Below are 17548 nucleotides of genomic sequence, written 5' to 3'. Positions count from 1 at the left end.
ATCTGCCTCCTCCTCCTCATATCAAGTAATTACAGAATATATTAACAGAAAAGGTTAAATACGACCCTCTCCAAAACACTTTAAAATTATTCTTCATTATATATTAATCACATCTTGGAGACAGCATCTTGCAGGAAGTCCTCAGTTTAATGACTGTTTGAAGTTACAACAGCACTGGAAAAATAGACTTATGATCAGTCCTCACACTTACGACTGCCACAACATCCCCCCATGGTCACATGATCAAAATTTGGATGCTTAGCAACTATAACTGCAACATCCCAAGGTCATATAATCACTACTTGTGACCTTCCCAGCTAGCTTCCACCAAGCAAGGTCAATGAAGGAAGCTACATTCATTTAACAACCATGTGATTCACTTAAAACCAGTGATTCATTTAACAACCATGGCAAAAAGTTCAGAAAATTGGGTATGACTCACTTAACAATCATCTTGCTTAGCAATGGATAGTCTGGTCTTATTCTTAGCAATGAAAATTGTAGTTGAAAATGAAGGACTACCTGTGTAATCTGAGTCATTTAGGTTAATGGAGGCATACACAATCCATTGGGGCAATGGGCATATTTGTAATTTTGACAATATATCCTAGACATGTTTACAAAATTACTAACATGAGATGGGAAACTTGAACATTCAGAAGTGACTGACATGTTGAGGAAGTTGTTTATTTATTTTAATTATTTTTATTTTATGTTTCTAGACTGTTCATCTCCCTCAAGGACAGGCTTTAAATGGTGTTCCCATTCACTTCCTCTATGTGCCCCTAATTTATTCTAAGTCAACTTTGTTACCTTTGTCTTTTGAAAGGAAGATGGTCTCATTTTTCTAAGCAAAGCACTGAAATGTCACCCTTCAACATTTTTATTTTCTAAGAATATTGTGGGCTCGCTCTCTCTCTAAAAAAAGGAAATGAAGATGATAGTAGAAGGTCCTTGGCAGTAGGCAAGATTGTACACATTTGAACTAAATTCATGTATTTGGAAAGAAGCTGCTGGGCTATTGGCAAAAAAGGTAGGTTGATCTGCTTAATATATGAATAGAAAACTTTGCAAATGATTGTTCAATGTTTATACCTTCACTTCTATTCTCACAGAAAAGGGAATGATGTACAACTTCATGGAATATATAAGAATGTTTGGTACCCCTCCACTAACAAGATAATACATTTCAATAGCACAAGAAATTGTAAGAGCCAGTTGTAATATCCCTGGGCTTTTACGACATCCATTATAGTAATATAAGTGCTATATTCTATTAACAGGGTACTTCTTAAGAAGATTATTTGAAATAAGTGGAAGAAGAAATTCATATAAAGTTTAATTTAATGTAATTTGAAATTGCCCAACTCTCAGATGACTCTGGATGACTTCACAAACTATAAACCCAATAAAATGCAGCATAAACAATTTATGGCAACACAATTGGCATGTGAAGAAAATCACAACTCATTACATTCCTCCAAGGAGATATGCCAAACACCAACCCCAAACAACCCAGGCCCAGGCCAACCAGGTTTTAAAAATTACCTGCAGTGAGGTATGGTAGGGGATGGGGAGTGGCATACACTCATCCAGGAAGGTGCTTTTCCACAGGGCAAGTGTAGACTTAGTAATTGAGGGAACCCACATGATATGTACCATTAGAAGAGATTGTTTAATTGTAGCAGGTTGACCGTATTGGACTGAAAAGGGCATGCATAATCTATGGGACACAGGCTGTCCTTCAGACTTCAAGCCATGTAGAGCTTTATAACCAGGACTTTGAATTGCAATTGGCAGCCAACTGGTAACCAGTACAGCTCAGGTAGCAGACGGTATTTCATGACTACAGAAAGGCTTACTATAATTGCTTGTGCTGCTGTAATTCTGGGGCTGTCTTCAAGGAGAATTCCATGTAGAGTCCGTTGCAGTAATCCAACTGTGAGGTAAGCAAGATATGAGTGACTGTGAGGAAAGCTCTCATTCCAGAGAAATTGAACCTGTGCAAAGTGTTTTCTGACCACAGTTGCCATTTGCTTCTGGAGCAAGAGTTGAGGGTCCAGGAAGACCCTAAAGTTACTCATAATCCTGACATTGGGACAAAACATTAACAGCATTGTTTGATTGGCCAGGATTCAAGATGTACAGCTGGTTATAATTCTGATTATGCTTGATCTCAATCTGGTGAATGACCTTCCCCAGTACTCTCATGTCAATATTAAAGAGGAGGGTTGAAAGCATCAAGACCTGAAGCACATCCAAACCAAGAGTTTGAGGCTTGACTTTTTTCCCTCTGTACCCATGAACAATGAATTGTGCACAAAGGAGGAGAGCTACTGCAGTATTGTGTTCCCCATTTTTGTCTTCTACAGTCAGTCTAATATGACTAATGATATTATAAGTCATTGAAAAGTCACTAATGGCCAGAATGGATGCTCCACCCCACAACCTGACTTAGTCAGTGATCATCAACAAGCATGAGCTATGTTATCCCCATTCAATGTCCTGAAGCATGATTAGAAAGGACTGTAATAATTTGTTTCAATCAGGTAACCCAGTTGCCTTCTCTATTATCTTCCCCAGAAAGGGAAGGTGAAAATTGGATAAGAACAGGGATGGGCTTCAAATTTCAGCAACAGGTTTTCTGCCCAGTTGCTGGGTGGATGTGGCCATGGTGGGCATGGCCTAGTCAGCCTCCTGCACCATAGTGGGGCCCCTGTTTTTGCCTTCCGCAGGCTCTGGAGGTTTTCCTCGAGCCTCTGGGAGGGCACAAACTGCCTTCCCCTGGGCTCTGAAGGCCTTTCCAGAACTTCCAGAAGCCTGTTTTTCCTCCTCCCCAAGCCTCTGCACTTACCTCATATCCAAAATGTGCCACATGGAGACTCCTGGGAGAGGCAGAGTGGGGTGGGCAGGACCAGTCAGGGGTGGGATTTGTGGTTCTCTGAACCGGCCATAACATTAACTATGGGTTTTCCCAAACCTGGGCAATCACGTAGCAGCCCACCTTTGGATAAGAGTTGTCCAGAGTGGTAGGTCTAGTGATGGTCCTCTAGGAAAAAATGTGGGATATAAACAAAAAATATAAATAATAAATTGGCTGTAATTGAAGGGACATATTTTCACTATTTTACTAGACTTGGATTCTACTTTCACAAAAGCAGTAAAAAAAAATCACTATTTCAAATTAAATGCCAAACATATTTTTTTCTTTCTAGTATTTCCCTGCAATTGGAGGGTGTGATTTTTTTTTCATTGGTTGTGCAAGAATTGACCTACTGTCTTGTCACCCAAGCCTGAGATTGTAGGCTGAGAGAATGTGTCTGGCTCAAAATCACCCAAGTAACTTTCATGCCTAAGGCAGGACTAGAAGTCTCCGTCTCCTGGTTTCTAGTCTGGTGTCTTATTTTAATCACAGGCCAAACTGGCTCTCAAAAAGCAATACATTTGTGTATAGTGGCAATTATATAGCCTAGATGTCTTTAAAATTCAAAACAAAATAATATATATTCATTTTGGCCACTCACCAGAAGAAGAAAAACATAAACCTAGAAATTGACTGTATAAGAATTTGACCACTTTTATTGTGAAGAAAAAAGCTTAATCCTTAAGCACAATTCATAATTAATTATGGGAATACAGGAAAGGACATATTTATTACTTAATTTTTATTAATATAATTCTTCATATATTCCTTCCTTGATGAAGTTTGTTTGCAAGGCTTGATGAGACACAAGGGATTGATGATTAGGATCCCCTATGGGATTTATTTTACTAATTATCTGCTTTGAAGTTTAGGGAAAATCCCCACTGATTTTAATTTAACTCCTCCTTTCTCTGTGAATTCCCTAATACAATTCACTTTGTGAGAGAGGGGAAGAAAAATTATTCCTTGCATCTTTCTCTCTTCCTGTAGATTTCACCACTTAGGAAGTGAAGCTATACATGTTGCCAAACACTTTCTGTAAGATTTTAAATACATCACTTAGCACTACCTGGATGGTATTGTACCAAGAAATGCAGTTTTGTGCTAGTTTCTCCTATATACATTCCCCTATTATCAATGGTTCTCAACCTTTCCTTTTTTAAAGGACCCTTTTTAAATACCTTTTGTGGCCATAGACCAGGGCTGTCAAGCTCAGGATCCACAGGCTGGATTTGACCCACAGGTGCTTAAATCTGATCTGTGGGGCCAGCATGAAAATAGCAAAGGACCAGCCTATGGTGCCTCTGGCAACCAAAATGGGTAATGGGGGGCTGTGCATGTCTCTCCGTGCCCCATTTATAGTCTGGACAGCCTCCTGCAGCCGTCTGCTGACCAAAATGGGGCACGGGGGCCTTGTGTGGCCCCCAGCATCCCATTTTGGCTGGCAAAGTGCTGCAGAAGGCATCCATCTCATCTCCACCTCTGCCTTGCCCGTGGAGGAGAACAGCAATGCTGATCCTGCCCTCGAAGAAATCCAGTTTGACATCCCTACCACAGATTGTGGTCAAAGACCCCAAGACTTAACTCAAGATTTAAATCATAACATTTCTTCAAGCCTTCACAGACCCCTTGTGATAACATTGATAGGACATCTAATTTAATTAGAATTTAAAAGTTTCCTATTATTCATATTTTTTTAAAATAAATGGTTATTGCCATTGACAGCTATAGATTACTGGATGTAACATTGTTTGAGCTCAGTAGAAGATTGTATTTTTTCATTCTGCTTGTGACATCTTCCATTTTGCTTCTGACATCTTCTGAAGACAGTTCTTGCTCAAATATTCCATACACCAGCTTGTGAAGAAGGTGAATGATTCATGAAATGTTGATGAGACACAATGAGGCTATAAAGGAACATGCCTATCCATGTATTAATTTTCATTTGTGCTCAGCAGTAAAACTTGATCTAGTATTGATCTGCTGGTTTCCTGTTTTTAGGTGGAAAATATTTTCAGTATAAAATCTTCCCACTCCCATGTTATCTCCCATCATGGTTAGCCTTCACAAGGAAATTACTTCTATTTGAAGAGATCTGGCCCAAATCTGATTCAAAGAAGGGACCTGTATTTAATTTGGCTGAATCTCAAATACTGAATAAATATCAGACTAATTGGCAATATTTATAGCCAAATAAAGGACAAAAGAACACTTACAAATCAATTGAAACTGAACTGAAAAGCTTTATAAGCAACCCTGTACTTCAAAACACTGTAATACAATGGCTTCCAATTTTTCCAACATATCACAATGAGAGATTGTAGAATTCAATTCCTGATATGTTTACCTTCTAATGATAGGAATTGTTTCATCCAGCCCTGTCTCCCAGCTCGGGATGCATGAAATTGGAAAACGGACATACTCCAAGATGCAAAACCAATGACATTATTGCCTGTGGTTCACTACATTAGCTGCTGTTTTCTAAGTTGACTGTGCCATCCCATCTTAACAAGCATGATGCAACTGAATGAATGTGACATCCTCAGCAAATCAATCAGGAAGAATTATCCTCAGTGAAGGAGAAATTGTGTCTGTAAATATTTTCTAATTTTATCAAAAACAAAAACAAACTAACAAAAAACAATAAACAATAAAGCTACAAGTAACCCATCAGAATTTATAAGTGACTGTCTTCATCTCTGAAATAGGATTCCTTCCTTTATCTGCTGTTGTAACAAATATCACCCCGTATTACTGAGGAACAAAGAGATACAATTGATTTTCTCCTATGTTAGTCAACAGGAAGTGCCAATCTTGTCACAAATTGGTCCCGTCACAGCCTGAACAAGAGTTGTTCTTCTCTATGGTGCTGAATTAAAATCTGAAACCAATCTTTGTCAGTCAGTGCATGCTTCTTAATTGTGAACAGACATGAAGTTGCACCCAGGAAGCAAACTGAGTAGAAACACAATTCACTTGGTCATTGTCTCCTATGAAGTATTTATTTTATGACCAATGCATTATATTAACCAGAACGTGACATAAAGCATAATATTTTACATGCATAAAATGCAGAAATATTCACATATGCATCAGTGGTTGCCTTGTATTGGCAATTCAAAATTTATGTATCATTCTTAGTGTTCCTTGTGACTGAGAGGAGGCCCACATAATTATCAGTTAGAATACCTTTTAAATGCAGAAGAAGATATGTATCTAGCCCTAATAATTATTTTGCTCAACTCTGGGAAAGGTGAGATGTAATTCAAATATTTTGCTACTTCCCATATTCCCTTTTCAACCCAAGGTCTATTGCTGGGTGAGACCCTGTTGACTTCAGTACAATGCACTGTATTATTTAATCTTTGAAATAATGTTTGTTTGGCCTCTTCCTATCTAAAAAATAGGAATAATCCATACAATTATTACAGTTGTTTTCATTTTGGGATAGGTTTCTAGTTTCAAGGATAACAAGGCAATAAACCTGTAAGGAAAAAAATGGAGTTCTAGTCCCTAATTAAGAATCAATCCCTAAACCTCACTTTTTGGCATCTCTAATCCGAGTGGAGCATTTCCAACACCCAGGCCATGTTATGGTGAGATTTATTGAATTCCTTTGTAAAATATAGCTATACTCTATGCATTTAAATTAGCATTGTACATTTCATGTACTATTTTTGTTTGTTTGCTTTTATTGATAGGATCAATTTCACCCCTGACATTTGGAGGTCAATCATTTGGAGGGCATTTGGAGACCAGGTATCTTGAATTTGGAGGGCAAAATATGTCGCTATAAACTTCCCTGGTTTTGAAATTTTGAAAATACTCTATTTGCATGGTTAGATTAATTTTGTAATTTATGATAATTGAAAAAAACATACAATGCTATAAGAGAATACTATTGTAACAGTTGGATTGGATTATATCGGTAGGATTTCAGATAGGCATATTTCAATATATGGTGGACTATGTTAACCTTGTTCTATTATTCTTAATTTTAAATCTCAATCTCAATCTCAATCTCTCTCTCTGTCTCTTCCCCTCCCTCCCTCCTATTGACCTTTCCATTTATCTCCTTGGCTTCTTTTGGGCATTAGACACCATTACTCTGTATAATTACTTTATATGTTATTGGAGATTTCTTGAGATTGCAGTTTGGGAAACTGTATTTCTCTTGTTCATTTCTCTTCATTTCTCTTCCATAGAAGAGAAATATTGGGTTGTTGCTGTTGTTGTTCAGGAAAGTGCTGCAAACAATTCTGAAAACAACAACAACAGCTCAGCTAAGTAAGCCAATTTCCACCTCTCTGAATGTCCAGGAAAGTATAATCCTTAAAAAGAAATGTGAGAAAATAAATATAGTTTTTCTTATAACCATTTGGCTAACTGGCTTTAGATTTCCATTGTTAACATTCAAATATGAAGAATTTGCAATAACAGCCAAGTTTCTTGAAATACAGGGTTGGAGAAATTGGGTATACTTAGCATGAAGAAGAGAAGACTGAATGGGTATGACAGCATATTCCCAATTCCTCTAAGAGAGCAAATCTATAATTTGTAATATAATTTATAGAGTAAATGAACTAGAATTGTGTCTAATGGAGTTATGCTATAGAAGGGTAGATGCCAACTGAACATTAGGAGAAATGTCATGAAATCAAGAGCAGATTGGTAATGAAATTGACAATTACCTAAAGCGATGGTGGTTTTCCCCCGACGCACACACTCAAGTCTTTAAGCAAAAACTGAGCCACTCTTTTGACTTCCTAATATAGTCAAAAAGACCTATAAAACCTTCTCTAGTACTAAAATTTGAATATTCTGCCTAAATTCTAAATCTTCAAAATGATTTAAAATCTTGTTCTTAATTCCTAGCACAGGTCTGCTTAGCTGTCTTTTATGAACTGGTTCCCACTCTTAGGGTATCATCCTAGCCACACAAATAAAAGTAAATTCTACTGAGCACAGTAGGACTTTGTAAAGATGAACAAGGTTGTCCTCTTAGAAAAGGAATCTATGGTCTCTATAAAAAGAGCATCAATTATTTGCTGTGGCATTTAATCTGTCTGTTGGGTATTCTATCTTCAGAGAGATGAACTGGCCTGTAGATTGAGCGAAGCAGAAGTATGTAACTCCAGAAGGGAAATTAACAAAATGCACTTCCCTAAGCCTAGAAAAATGCTAATGCTGCAAATATATGCACATGTACATGTGAATAAGTTCCAGTTAGACTAATGGGATTTATTTTTGAGAAAACATGTGTAGAAAAATCTAAATATCCAGCTGCCAATCTCAACAGAAGCTTCATCCTTACTGAAGTCAAGAGGAATTAAGCAGAATAATTATGCAGTGTTAAAGACCTCCTGAGTTTCTAGCTTTCATTGCCAAGTATGTTTTTATATCTCTGAGTATCAGTGGTGAAGTGAGAATATGTGTTTGTGTGTGTGTGTGTGTGAGAGAGAGAGTATGTATACATACATACATACATACATACATACATACATACATACATACATACATACATACATATATTTGAAATATAATTCTGTTAAACTGTGTAATAATGTATAATTTTGGAATCTTTACAAATTAGATTTGCTGGAAATGTGAGTCTGCTTTCTGGCACACTTTCATTTCAACATTTCATTTCAGCTTTATGCCAGGGGAGAAGGAGTAGGAGTAGGAGTGAGGAAGGAGACTAAAGAAGATAATGCGACTATAAGCATGGATTGAAAGAAGGCTGCCCTGATAAGACATTTTTCTTTAAGTATTGAAGATTGGTTTGTTACAAAAAAGAAAAAGGAATTTACACAGAATGTCTTTCTTTTTTTCAAAAGAAAAGCAAGAAGACTATAACACAGGAAGGGGAAAATCCTTATATTTTGATTGAACTCCTACTAAGGTTTTACTACAAACCAAGAATTCTCTTAAGCCCAGTTTGACTCCTGGTATCTTCTGAGTCACATCCATATTATTTTCTTAAGGTTCACTTACTATACAGAGATAGTGATAACTAATAAATATTTAAGAGTACTAAAGAACAAGGAAGCAAGGAAGGCCTTATGTTGCTTCTAACAGCCAGGAATTTCCAAAGAGGCAACATTGAACAAATCATTTTCAAAGCCAGTGAATATGTAGAACTTTCCTTGTTTGGTCCACATCAAAATTTTGTCTCTCTCTCTGTGTGTGTGTGTGTGTGTGTGTGTGTCTGTGTGTGTGTGTCTGTGTGTGTCTGTGTCTGTGTGTGTCTGTGTGTGTGTGTGTGTGAGCGCGTGCTTGAAATAAGTTTCAAATTACTGTATACCAGCTATAAAGCTGCAAACCAATTATAGTTTGGAGCCTACATAGCTGATATAGGATCCAAGCCATAATTCATCACACTTTTAATGGGGTCATTTCACTTGATTTTGCCAAGGCCAAAGCGGATAAGTTTATATTGTCTTATCCTTGGAACACTTAACCTACTCTTGTCAAGGAAGAAACTACCCCGAAGTGAAGAAATATTGAAGACAAGTAAGATCATCCCATTCTACACAAATATCCCCTATCAAGGAAAATACAAAACAGAGTATAATCCTTAAGTGATGAAAATAAATGCTCCATTCTTTATTACAAAGTCAACCATTAGATAGGAATAGAAAGTCTCTGTTCCATTCACCTAAGGGAAAGAGATACACTGCATATCCAATTCCTCTTCGCCAATTTTCCAATGAAACCATAATCACTCTGCCTGCCTGCTGAATTTTTTAAAGATCAGCCAAGGTTGGCTTGGTGCTGTTGCTCAGTCTAAGGTTTTAGTTGGAAAAAAAATCAGTTTTGTATATTTGCTCTGGACGTCATTACGTGAAAGGACATAGAAACACATAACTTAGTATTGCTATTTATGTTACTTTCCTAACTAGTTACAGGACATGTAACCAGACTTAATTTCCAGTAAAAAAAAGTCTTTGCCATCTCAATCTGACACTGATACCGCTTTCAAAGATGTTTAAGTGATCTTGATTCTGTCCATCCAACTTATCTATCGTCTTCCTTTTCTTCTATCTCTCTCAACTTTGACATGCACAGTTGCCTTTTTCTTTTCCTTCCTCACTCACATGCACAACATATTTCAGTTCTTCAAGGGAGCTATTCCTGTTTGGTTTAGGAATGATAGCTTAAGAGCTTATTTTACCTCTGCAGCGCACAAAACAGTAACAATCTCTAACTGCCAAGATTAATTTTGGATTGTGGTATGATTGACTCATGGATGTGCTATCAAGCCAGTGTTGGCTCTTAATGACCACAAAGATTTTTTTCAGCAATATCTTTCCCTAAACTTGTCCTTCAGGTTTTCCAAAAACTTATCTATCACTATTGTGATTAATTCCATCTACTACGCTAATGGTCATCTTGTTCATGTCTTTCCTTCCAACTTTCCCAAAGGGCTAGATATTCACATAATGTGTTGAGATGTGATGGAATACAAATGGAATAAATAAATGTACCCAAATCCATAATGAAAGAACATGTGACTTTTTCTGTCCTTCTTTCTCAGTGCTTAGTTTTTATACCCATACATCTCCATTGGGGGAAAAACCCTTTGTTGTTGTCATAATAATAATGTTATCTTTTATGCAAGGACTATAAAGCAAAACTCTTGAGAATGTTGATGTTGTTGTTCTCTAATGTATTATGTAGCTATGTTTCAAGGTTGCAACCAGATGAATATTTCTTTTGTTTTTCTTTGTTTAAAAAACCTAGGTATATGGACTTCATTGCAACAGAAAAAAATGCTACAAACTGGAATGAAAGTAGGTCATTCACCTACTATGAAGTGCAATTTATTTTTTACAACAGGATGGATGAAGTACTACAAGATGAGTTTGAGACCAAAAATCTCCTGCTACTCCAAATAAGTGACATAAAGTATACCTTCTTGTAGTGACTTATTATCTTATTACCTGACTGCTCCAACTAAACCTGATCTAAAAGACAAGAGTTCAATGTTATCTGTATACTCATGATGCTGAATTCTAAAACTTCTGATGAACCCATCACCTGGGATCATTAGGTGATTCAATTTATTGAAAAGTGAGGGACTTTAAAGGAAAATGTGCTTCTAAGCAGCCTGAATTGGCAAATGGAATCTAGAATGAAACCAGTTTTCCCCAAGGAGCAAATATCACTTTGAGTACTGCTGACCATCTTTTCAGTGGTGTCACTGAAAATATAGACTATTTCTCTCTCCCCAGTGAATGAATGCCATTCATCCCAGGGAATGGATTTATTCTCGGTGTGGTTGAAGTTCAACCCTCCCCCCCTTTTTTTCTACTAACTGTTCTGATGATTCCTCAGTGCACCTTAAGAGAAGCAATAGATTTTATTTTCTTGGGGCAAGTTCTCTGCCTTCTCTTCTCTGAATGATGGAGAGTCCCATTGTTTTAAAAAGTGAGCTCTGGTAAGTTTTTTGAAATCAATCTGTCCCGCTAAGGAGAAAGCAAAGGAATAAATGGAGGCTGCACACAGACAGCTATAAATTATGCACTTACAGAATTGGATGGAAGCATAGAAAATTTGGCTGTCTTTTTGCAGTTGCCATGGCCACCATTGATATTCCTCACAGCCAAGGATCTGTTCTAGTAGGGCTCTAAAAGGTGGAGATAAAGGTCATTTATTAGAAATTACTCCCTTCATCCTACTTAATTAAATTCTTTTCCTGTATCCTTATAATTTGTCCCTATATAAGTTACACAAGACTTTATACCAAGTGGAATATATTTGAGATGTGGCTCCTTCTTGTGTTTGGAATTTTTCTTATGAGCTTCTCTCTTTTTTCCTATGCAACATTGTAGAAGGAGATAATGGCTGGTTAGGGAATTATGGGAATTGAAGTCCACACATCTTAAAGTTGTTGAAGCTGAGACACATTGGTCTATAGCAGGGGTGTCAAACTCGCAGCTAGCAAGACAGATGCATCAAGCACTGGGCACACCCACCCCCAGTTTAGCAAAGAGGAAAAAAGTTGTGATATGTCACGTGATGACAGTGTGTCATCATGAGTTTGACACCCTTGGTATATAGTATTTTTAAAAAGCCAGTGGGAGTTTGGTAGCATCTATTCCACCTGATAAATTTTATGAAAACACATTCATTTTGATGAACTGTAGTTCATGCAAGCTTAAGCCTTTTAATAAAATGTGTTATGTGGAAAAGATGTCATGAGGCTTCTGCTGATCCTCTGCATATGAGTGGATCTTTGATTATTCAAATGGTATGAATTTACAATACACTGTGCATATTCTTGATGTCTAAAAGTAAGGGAAGATAACTGGACTTTTGATTTACTATGCATAGTGCCTTACAGAAAAATATAACAACCCATTCTTCTAAAAGCAAAACAATAACAAAAAGTCATATCTTCTGACAAACTTGCACACTTCAATTTTCAAACAGGAAGATATTTGACGAATAAGAATAATAAATGAATTTGAACAATTGTTCTTTTGTGAATTTTGGGATGGACAAATCTATCAGTTTTGTCTTCTTTCACATTTTTCTTTGATTTATATCTCACCTTTAGTCATGAACTCCAAGCAGCATGATAGTGTCCCCCATCCCATTTTTTCCTCATAACAACAATCCTGTGAGGTCAGTTGGACTAAAAGAAGGTGGATTTGAAGCTAATGCTCAATATTTGTAGACCAATATTTCAAGCCACCACTCTGAAATTCTTATCTCTGTCCAGTTTCTGAAGAAAATTTGAAACTCTGTTAAGTCCTTTGTAAAAAAACAACAACTGAAGATAAATTAACTGTGGATAAATAAGTATTGATTTTCATATATTACTCTGTGGGGTCCTTGGTGCTCTTTGAGCTTTGTTGTTTTCTTGAAGACATTTCATTACCAAGCTAGATAACATCATCATCAGGAGTGGAGCTTGATCTCTTTTTATATGGCAGTGGCCTGCCCTATCAGTATTGGTAGCAGTGGTCTTGCTGGTTCCTTGACTATATGGTTGTTTACTGTTAGCTTGTTTGCCAGATTTGGTTGTTACTGGATTGGGGTATTGTTTACTTCTTGATTGTTGATCTAGTATACATTATATTTGGAACACAGTTTTACATACTTCTCTAATGAATACTCTTATACTCTATTCCAAACTAAAATGCTCCACTTACTGCAGTCTTTCTTCATAGGTGAGATTATTCCCCTATTCTAGTTCTAGCATATTCTTTTAAAAGCCTGGTGATCACAGCTGTATACACATACTCCAAATATAGCCTTACTATAGATTTCTAGGAAGGCATTAGTAAATTGGCAGTTCTATTTTCAATTATTTCCCTTTCTAGTATACTAGCCTGGAATTTGTCATGTTTTATAGCAAGAGCATGCTGGCCTGACATTTTTATCAAGCTGTTCCCTGTGACTCCAAGATCTCTTTCCTGGTCAATCACTTCAGCTCAGATCCAATTAATGTATAGCTGTCATTTGGATTTATTGTGCCAGCGTGTACCACATAATGCTTTTTTACACTGAATTACAGTGGTCATTTTTAAGCCCATTTCCCCAGTCTGGATAAATTTATTTTAGAGCACCTGACAATTCCCTTTTTGATTTTATTACTTGAGCATTATAACAAAGCAAAGTCAAACTGTTGATAAAGAAAAGGGGTTTAGCTGGGGGTGTGCTGAGAAAAGGTAGGGGTAATGTATAACTTTACTGTTTGGGACCTATAAATATAACAATGAAGAACAGGCATACTCTTTTAAAAAAACCAAGGTGCATATTGACAATTTCAGGTATGGAAATAAGTAAAGGATAGTTCTACTAATTGTCTACATGCAGTGTGGGATTCAGCCAGTTCACACCACTTGGGAGAACCATTTGTTAAGTTTCTGAGCAGTTTGGTGAACTGGTTGTTGGAAGAAATCATTAGGACAAAGAACCAGTTGTTAAATTATTTGAATCTCACCAATGTCTACATGGAGATATGTACAATTTTTAGGTCTTTCAGAAATGTGCTGGAAGCCACACTCAAAAAGACCCTGGCAGGAGGGCAGGGCTGACGTCGTGATGACATGACATGCAATCTTGGAGCTCCAAGATTGCTGTCAATATCTCTGCTGCTGGATGGTCCTTTTGGAGCTAAACCATCCCGTAGAGATGGTGATAGAGAAGGGCACATCCTGCTGATCTCAGGGACATTGCAAAGTCCCTGATTGATCCAAGAGAAGCTCTTTTTCCCCACAACAGAGAAACAGCCATTAAACTGTACAAGGTTGGGACAGCAACTGAACAGAAGAAAAGCAGGAGAGAGTGTGTGTCAAAATGGTGAGATACATTTTTACTATTAGAGAAGAGAACACCCAAAAAGACTTAGAGTAAAATTAAAATTGAAGACAGAAGAGAGTAAGCGGCGAATTAAGCCTATATTAAACTTAGGGTGTTATCCTTTTTTAACTTTGTTTTTTTTATGGATGGAATTCTTAGAAATGCCTCTTACTTTTTAAATTGGACTGGTTTCTTTTTTCTTCTTCTATTTTTCCTCTTTTTTCATATTGATGGATTATGAATTTCTTTCCCTTTTTTCAATGCTCAGATGGATTGTCTTTTTTTTAAACAATTTTTTTCTTAAGTTTGGAATCTAAAGAGAGGGGTAAAAGCAGAGGAAAAAGAAGCAATACTGCCACCTAGAGGCTGGAGGCTTGGAAACATTATTTTTTTTTCTTATTCCCTTTGAACATCCAACTTATATCTTATACTTCAAGGCTTTTGATTTTGTATATTGAAAGGGATAGTGGGAAGAGTATGGATTGTTTATGCAGGTGCTCTTCTGGAGTACTATCAATAGCTGCACTGGAGTGAAGAGAAAGCCTTGACTTGAAAGATTATTGTGAACTTAACAAAAAAGCCTTGGATGTTTTAGTGGCAGTATTTATAACCTGGAAAAATGGCGCAACATGAAGAAGAAAAAGAACTTACATTACAAATGATTATGCTAGAAATTCAAAAAGGACAAATAAGTGAAGAGAATATTCAAAAGAGAATGGAGAATATAGAACAAAAAACAGAAGAAAATTATATATATATATATATATATATATATATATATATATATATATATATATATATATATATATATATATATATATATATATATATATATATATATATATATATATATATATATATATATATATGGGAAAAAACCCAAATAGAACAAGACCAGCATACCTACACCCGTAAAAATCTACGAAAACAATATATATATATATATATATATATATATATATATATATATATATATATATATATATATATATATATATATATATATATATATATATATATATATATATATATATATATATATATATATATATATATATATATATATATTGTTTTCGTAGATTTTTACGGGTGTAGGTATGCTGGTCTTGTTCTATTTGGGTTTTTTCCCATGTAAGATGTATATATATATCTAGTGAATCAAAATAACAACAATCATAAAGGTAAAGTCAAAGTCAAAGGTTTCCCTTTCCAATCGTGTCTGACTCTATGGGCTGGTGCTATTTCCCTTTGTTAGCCGAGGGTGCCAGCATTATCCAAAAACATTTCTATGGTCATGTGACTAGCATGACTATATACTGTTATCTTCCCACTGAAGTGGTACCTATTTATCTACTTGCATTTGTATGCTTTTGAACTGCTAAGAGGGAAGGATCTGGGGAGAGGTGAATGGAAGCTCACCCCATCAAACATTGCTCAAGTTTCAAAGCAGGGCTTTCAGCTTTCCAGCTGAAAAATTCAGCATCTTTAACTGCTGAACTATCACCCCTTCCCAACAACAATCATATAAAGTGGCTTAATGTGTAAGATACATAAAATTCTGATTACTCAGGTTGTGCAGTCCCAGGAAAAGATATAGCTGCCTTAAAGAGTTGCTTCATTCATATTTCCACAATATCCAAACCACTGCATATCCTTAATGAATATACAATAGAATAATAGTGCAAATAGTTTCAGGTGCAATATGCACACCATTCTTGTGTAATTGAATGTCATACATTGAAACGTCATATTCCCAAAGAGAGTGATAGATTCTTCCACACATATATTTGGCCTCATTAAGGATCCTTTGAGTCAGGATGATTAAAACTGTTGCCTTTGCACTTCATTAGCTCTGTGATTCACAGTGGGAGGTGTGCTTTAATTGCTTGGATTTAACCTGCTAATTGAGGTTACATGAAGTTCATAGTAACAACAGACTAACTGATTATCGAAACAGGAGAATCTCTTTTCTTCCTCATATTCTAAAAAAAATGCCAGTCTTGAGGGATGATGGAAACGGCATCTGGAGAGATGCATCAATTGCACACTTACTATCTCATCTATAAAGAAATTGGTATGTCTTCCAATCTTAATAGCTACCTCAGAAGTAATATGATATACAATCATATAATTTTGAAAGACATAATCTAAAGGAACAGTAGAATTATGTAATTTGTCCTGTATGGGAGCTGTTGATTGTCAAGTTGCTGCATGACATTCCATCTCTAACAATAGCAAACATTTTTAAAATGCAATAAAGTAGCATAATACTGTAGCCTGTTGTGCTCCGAAATGAAATTAGAACTGTGCATCTGCCTTGGATTGCTAGTCATTTAGGAAAATGTGCAGAGATCCTCAGCCTTCAGCAAAAAAAAAAAAAAAAAAAAAAAAAAAAAGTATTGGGTATTTATTCTTGCTCTTCCTGTATAGCTAGTTCTCAACTTATGGCCATAATTGAGCCCAAATTTCTGTTGCTAAGTGAAAAGTTTGTTAAGTGAGTTTTTCCCCATTCTACGACCTTTCTTGCCACAGTTGTTAAGTGAGTCACTGCAGTTGTTAAGTTAGTAATGTGATCATTCAGTAAATCTGGCTTCCCCATTGATATTGCTTGTCAAAAAGTCCCCAAAAGTGATCACGTGCCCCCAGGATACTTCAACTATCATAAAGTAAGTAAAATCTTTATTACGGTCAAAGACCAGCAATGAACATTAGTTTTTACACTATATTAAAAAATATTAACATTAAAATATAATTAAAAGGTATTGACATTGAAAGTGGATAATAACATAATGGTCCAAAGATTGTTAAAGGTATGTCCAGATAATTGGTACAAGATGACAACTATACTTCTGTAGCCAATTTTTTTCTTGTGGACATTGCAGCAGCACAGAACTTTGCCACTGCATACGTGGTAACTGGGTTAGTGTCCTGGAGGAGAAAGCCTAGATAAAAATTGTCTGCCCTGGCAATCTTCTAATAAGGGAAGAATATGTGCAGACCTACAAGCTCTGTAGAGCTCACAGTGTAATAGAACATATGAATTATCTTCCACTTCTCCTTTACCACATATACAAACCTGTTCTGCTATGGGTGTTCTCTTATACCTGCCCTGGAGGAGTGCTGAAGGAAGAATGTTAAATCTGGCTCTGAAGAAAGCTATTCTTTGTTTTGGGGAGATCAGGTCATTATCATAAATGTGACTCAATGACCAAGCATCTGAACTTTGATCACATGACCATGGGGATGCTGCAACAGTCATAAGTGTGAAAAATCATCACAAGACACTTTTGTCATCGTAACTTTGAATGATCA

Source organism: Thamnophis sirtalis, unplaced genomic scaffold, assembly GCF_051295495.1.
Source record: "Thamnophis sirtalis isolate CommonGarterSnake01/CBP01778 unplaced genomic scaffold, rThaSir2_p1.2 scaffold_6, whole genome shotgun sequence".
NCBI classification, from domain to species: Eukaryota; Metazoa; Chordata; class Lepidosauria; order Squamata; family Natricidae; genus Thamnophis; species Thamnophis sirtalis.
Note: the sequence above shows the minus strand (reverse complement) of the source record.